The sequence below is a fragment of the Brassica napus genome, chromosome A8 (assembly GCF_020379485.1).
Source record: "Brassica napus cultivar Da-Ae chromosome A8, Da-Ae, whole genome shotgun sequence".
NCBI classification, from domain to species: domain Eukaryota; kingdom Viridiplantae; phylum Streptophyta; class Magnoliopsida; order Brassicales; family Brassicaceae; genus Brassica; species Brassica napus.
Window position 1 is genome coordinate 9,436,850 of NC_063441.1, and position 6,000 is coordinate 9,442,849.

Below are 6,000 nucleotides of genomic sequence, written 5' to 3' on the forward strand. Positions count from 1 at the left end.
TATACATGTATTGTTGTCTTTCATCATATTATATTTTTTAATATAAATTTTTATATTTATGAAAATAAGATTTATAAATCTATATTTTTAATATAATTTTATCATATGTAGTTCAATATAATATTTTTATTTTAACATAATTTATTATGATTATAAAATAGATAGAAGTATGATACAATTTATAGGCAATAAATATTAATGCATAATAATATTTCATTGATAATTACGAAATTAATGAAAATATTTACATAAGCTTTTTGAAAATTAAAACATTGTTAAAATATTTAGATCAACATAATATTTTTTAATATGATTGATTGTGATTATATAATTGATAAAATAGGATATAATATTTATTTTTTATTTAATAAACGATAACTGAATATATAAGTGTTTAATAATATTTCAAAACTAATTACGAAATTGGTGAAAATATTTACATATAATTTTTTTAAATTAAGATCTTGTTAAAATATTTTTAACCAGATTTTTCAAAAAAAATAATATATATATATATATTATAAATAAAAAGATATTAAAAGATATTATGATTGAAGTAGTTCAAAGATTCTATATATTATTAGTCTTATTAAAATACATTTAATAAAAAAATTTAAAGGTAGTCCAACTTAAAAATCACACATGAAATGAGGTTGTGACTTCTATTTTAATAGAATAGATGTTAAATATGACTGTAGATTAGTTTAAATCCAAATGTTAAATATGAAAGATGTGGCTTCGTGTTCCAAAAAATAAAGATGCGGCTTGAAAATTGTTAAATAATGTACTTAGGACTGTTCAATATGGTAAAACCGAACCGTATCGAACCGAACCGAATCGAAATAGACAATATGGTTTTGTTTTGGTATATACCATATAAACCGAATAGATATAATTTTATAAAAACCGTAGAATTTGGATATGGTTTGGTATATAACCGATTAAACCGAATAAACCGAACAAAACCGATTAAAAGTAGAAACATGTATCTATTTTATAACAATACATGAAAATCTATTTGTTACATAAGTTAAATTTGTGTTAATAATTACTACCATAATTTTATAGTAATAAAGAACCTTAATTTGTAAAACACTTGAACTATAATTAAATAACAATACATCGCAATTCAGACATCTTATTTTCTAAGTCTTCTTTTGATCTTTTTGCTTTATTTTAGTCTTCACTAAATTAATATGAAGATTATTTTGATAGACAATAATTAATAGAAAATTTTCACAACTTTTTTTTAATCTGTAAATAAACAAAGTTTCATGTTCAATTGAAAAAACATGACTTTAATAAACGCTAAATATGGAAGAGTGGAAAAACTTTTCTTTCATGTTTCTGTTTTGTTTCATATTTTTATTTTCAAAATTTTAAGATTTCATTTTAGTTATAGATTTGATTATTTTATTTGATGGTAGAAGCATTTTTACTTTTTTGTTCATTTATTTGAACATGTAATATATTTTTAATAAATGATTGTGTTGACATTATGACTCTAAAATTTATATAATATGATCTCAAACTAAATAATTATGTTTTTTTAGTATAAAACCGAATAAACCGAAAATCGACGGTATATAAACCGAACCGAACCGAAGTAAATATAGATTTAGAATTATAGTTATATTTTACTAACCAAAATACCGAAAACCAAAAAAAACCGAACCTAAACCGAATTGATATCCGGATTGAACACCCTTATGTACTCTTATAGATTCTCTATGAAATTGTGGAAATAGAATTCAAATGCGTGTGGGTCAAGCCCACCACATGGGCTAAGATTTGTTGGTAGCGTATGTATCTCTCTTTCTCTTTTGTTGACTATGGCCATATATTTGTGTATTTGCTACAACCATCCCGTGACTATGCTTTTGTTGACCAGAAAAACATCAAATCAAGACATTGTATGATCATTGATCAAAACAACACTAGTTTTTTTTTTGGTAATCCAAAACAACACTAGTTTATATCCCAAACAAACTTTTTTTAGAAAACCATGACATTAAACTATAACTATACCAATATAATTAGCAATGCAAATAAATATATATTATTCGCAATACAGGAAAACAGATCCGAAGTTATAATATTGTTTAGTAACCCATGTCTTTAAGCTGAAAGATAACGTTGTTGTTAAATGTCACTTTAATCTAACCTAGGTGAGTCAAATAATAATCGGAACATGATCCAGATTATGTTTCAACTTCTGCACCAAAAAGTTATAATACGAAAATAGAAGCACGTGCCTGCAGCCCTATAGTACGGCGATAGCCGATTGAAGACAACTACAAAGAACCCAAGGTAGATTTGATTGCTATATTGATTATTTTATAACTACAATATTACCACATTATCGTGATGTGGCATGAGAAGCTTATGAGAATTCAACAGCAAAGTTGAAGTTAGGTTTCGGTCACTTCGATTATGTAATGCATTTTATCTAGAAGAAGAATAATGTAAGAGCAACATTATCAATGAAAACCCCAAAAGGCTTCTTAAATAAAAATATTGATATTTTAATGAATTATAATTATATAATTAAAGTTAATTGTAAAATAAAATTCAGTTAATTTATAGCTTCCAAAAGTCAAATGAAGTTTCAGTGACGTTCTACAAAGTTTTCATATGAGAACTTTCCTTTACTTACTCTTCTTTTTTTTTTATTCTAACAAATCCACATGAGAACCTTTTGATGAAAGTGCTATAATATTCTTAAAGCCAACAATTAATATTTTCAAGATACAAAAATGGAAAATATATAGTATACGTTGACAAATGGTAACTAACATTTGTCTAGTTTCCAACATGGTCTAGTTTCCAACTCCAAAGATTATACGCCAAAGGCATTACCAAAATAAATAAAAACAAGTAGCAAATAAATAGATTGAACTGAACAAAATCCATCTAATGAAATTGGTGGTATACGTTTTTCTGTTGTGCAAATTTAATTGGGGTATACGTGCAACACCCGCCCCTCCTCATTTCCAATCGGGGTTCCAGGGCGCGGGGTTTAGGACACACATGTCTATTTTCCCGACATCTCCGTGTGTCCCGTGTCTGGTCCCATGAGTTTCAGTTGCATTTCCTTCCTTACCGTTGACATTTCCACTTATAGTTCTGCAAAAAGGGAGAGGGAAAAGAGGGGTGAGTACTAATACTCAGTGAGGCGATTCTAGACCAGTCTCCCCCATGAACCTCTATACGGCTCAATGCGAAACGAGAACCGTCTAGTCACTACACTCGGTCGATGCAACCTATCAGCTAGTTATTAAGTTTCATTTCACAATCAAGCACTGTAATGAACTCAGTCATCACTCAATCATAGAATACGGTTTATTATTTAAGACCTCCGATCATCCTAGGACTTTAGGACCTACACAGCTCAAGCGGACCATTCCTCCCCTTTTCTTGCTGCTTCCTGTGAAGTCGCCTGCCCTGGTAGGCCCGCCGCCCAGTTCCTCGGGTTCGGACCGCCTTTGCAGTGTATTACGACCCCTTCCCGCCAAGACTCGGCGTGACTCAATCTTACCGGCGCCTCTATTCTTACCCTGCCATTTTTATCTGATGCTATGGCCCCGCATCTCCGCCGTTTTTGAACGCTACGGCCGCCGCGTTTCCTTTCTTTCCACCCTTCCCCGGGTAATTTATTCCACCCTTCTTGGGTAATTTATCCCACCCTTCCCGGGTACTTTTCTAATCATTCATTTCCTTTCCCTTTTTCTTATCATTTCCTTTTCTTTATTCATTTCCTTTTTCTTTAGACTCTTTCCTTTATTTCCTTTCTAGACGCCACCCGTTCTCGGTGTCACATTCAATTCAATAAACAACCATTTCACGGATGTCCTATCATTCATCTAATCAACCGGTTAGCGTTTGCTATTAACCTACTTTTAATTCCTTCTAAGCATCCTAGCTTTCAACCACAATCAAGAATAGTTCATCAACCAATCACTCATTCATCATTCAATCAACACAAACAATCCGTTTACTGTCCCTAATCAGAACGAGCGTTATTATGCAGTATGATCTATCAACCTAACATCAATCAGGATCTAAACCATCCTAATTCCTCATTCAACGGTATAAAAGAACATGAACAAGATCTGGAATAGAACACCTCACCTTAGCCTAGTTCTGGATCTGGATCTGAGAATAGGAGGTAAGAGAAACGGGATCTGAGATCTATGACACCACGCGGCCACCACCACCTCACGCGGTTGCTCACGGCGAGGAGAGAGAGACGCGACCGGGAGAGAGGGAGAGGAGAGAAGGAATCGCGGCGAAGAGAGAGAGAGAAGAGAGACGCGGTGAAAAGAGAGAAAGAGGAGAGAGACGGCGCGGGAGAGAGAGAAGGAGTCGACGGCTAGGGCATCCAGTCTCCGGGAATTCTCTGCAGGGCTTCGCTTCTAGATTTCTGATGAGAGAAAAAGAAGTGGGGGCTTGCTTTTATAGGGGAAGAGGTAGGAAAAACCCTAGGGTTTTCTAATTGGGCTGCAGAGAACCTATTAGCATTTAAAATTTTTAAATGGGCTGGTTTTGGGGTGTTACAATTCTCCTCCTCTTATTCGGAATTCGTCCCGAATTCCAAATCTTCAGTTCGAACTTAACATCCCAAAACTGGGGTGAGTTTCCAAACACAAACAAGGGAAGCACGAAATGACATCCTACTTGCTCAAGATCATTTAAAACCAACAATGAATTTAATAAATGAAATGGAGTAGGACTACAACGAATAAATAGGTCTCAAGGTATCGCCAAAATCCGCGAATAACCTTACAACAAGAAATGAAAAGCTAAAACCAATACGGAAGGAAGAAAAACCGTGTCCTACTCCTACTAGCTGACTCAGAAATCACATCTAGCCACTTCGTACTGGAGACTTCTGCTCCCCTTCCGGCTTAGGACCAGCCGCGCGGCCACTCCCTGTCGACGACGCCAGCTCCTCTTCCCACTCTGAGTCCTCCGATGGATCCTCCTCCACCTCTACGTCCTCTTCAGAGCTCGAGATGGCGACGACCCGACGAGTAAGTGTCCGTTCAGCCTCCATTGCCTGACTGGCCATCCGGTTCACCAAGGCGAATTCCCATGGTTCCAACACACCAATCAGCTTGCCCCGAATCTCCTCGCGGAGTCCTGCCTTATACCACCGGCACCAATCCTCCGCTGTCTTGGGCTTGCATCTTTTGGCTGACTCCAGGAATTCCTCTGTGTACTCCCGGACTGAGCGCGGTCCTTGCCTGGCCTGCGTCAATGTTCCACACCGACATATTCCAGTTATGCTCCTCAGACTCTCTGCATCAATGCTCGAAATCTTTCTTGGGCGTCCACGTTTCCTCGTTGGTACACTGTCCTCCATCCTGATCGGTCCCGGACCTGCCCTGGTCGGCCCCGTCTTCTTGGGGCGCCCTCGGCCCCTTGTGGGCGGCGTCGTGTCAACTTCAGGTGCAAACTGGAAAGTACCCTGACCCTGGTACAATCGCCTGTACTCGACTGCCCGCTGGAAATGGGGCATCAAAATCCGACGCCTCACGGTTGTCTCCTGGATGGGGGCGTTCGGCGGCTCTGCGAACTCCATTTTCTCTTCGTCTGGGAAGAGTGCAGGTACCACATCGCCCCAAGCGTCACGGTAGGGCTTGCGGGCGTAAGCCCTTGTCCCTTTTGGTCCATAGCGCATGCGTCTTTCTCCGAGCTCGTGATGCACTGGTGAAGACATCCTGCAGCGTAAAAACAAAGACCTGATCAGAACATAATAGTAGTCGTGCATAGATGGCAGTTTTCAATCAATTCTCAAACTAGAGCTGCTTTAACAGACAATATCCCCAGTGTGGTTCTTATCATCCCTTTTTGCCCCAAGATGATCCTTTTTACAGTCAACCCTTTTTTCCTAAGAAGATTTCATATCCTTATTAGCATTTTGCATTCTGCTCCAAGATGACTCTCCATCATCCTTTTTACCCCAAGATGATCCTCCATCATCCTTTTTACCCCAAG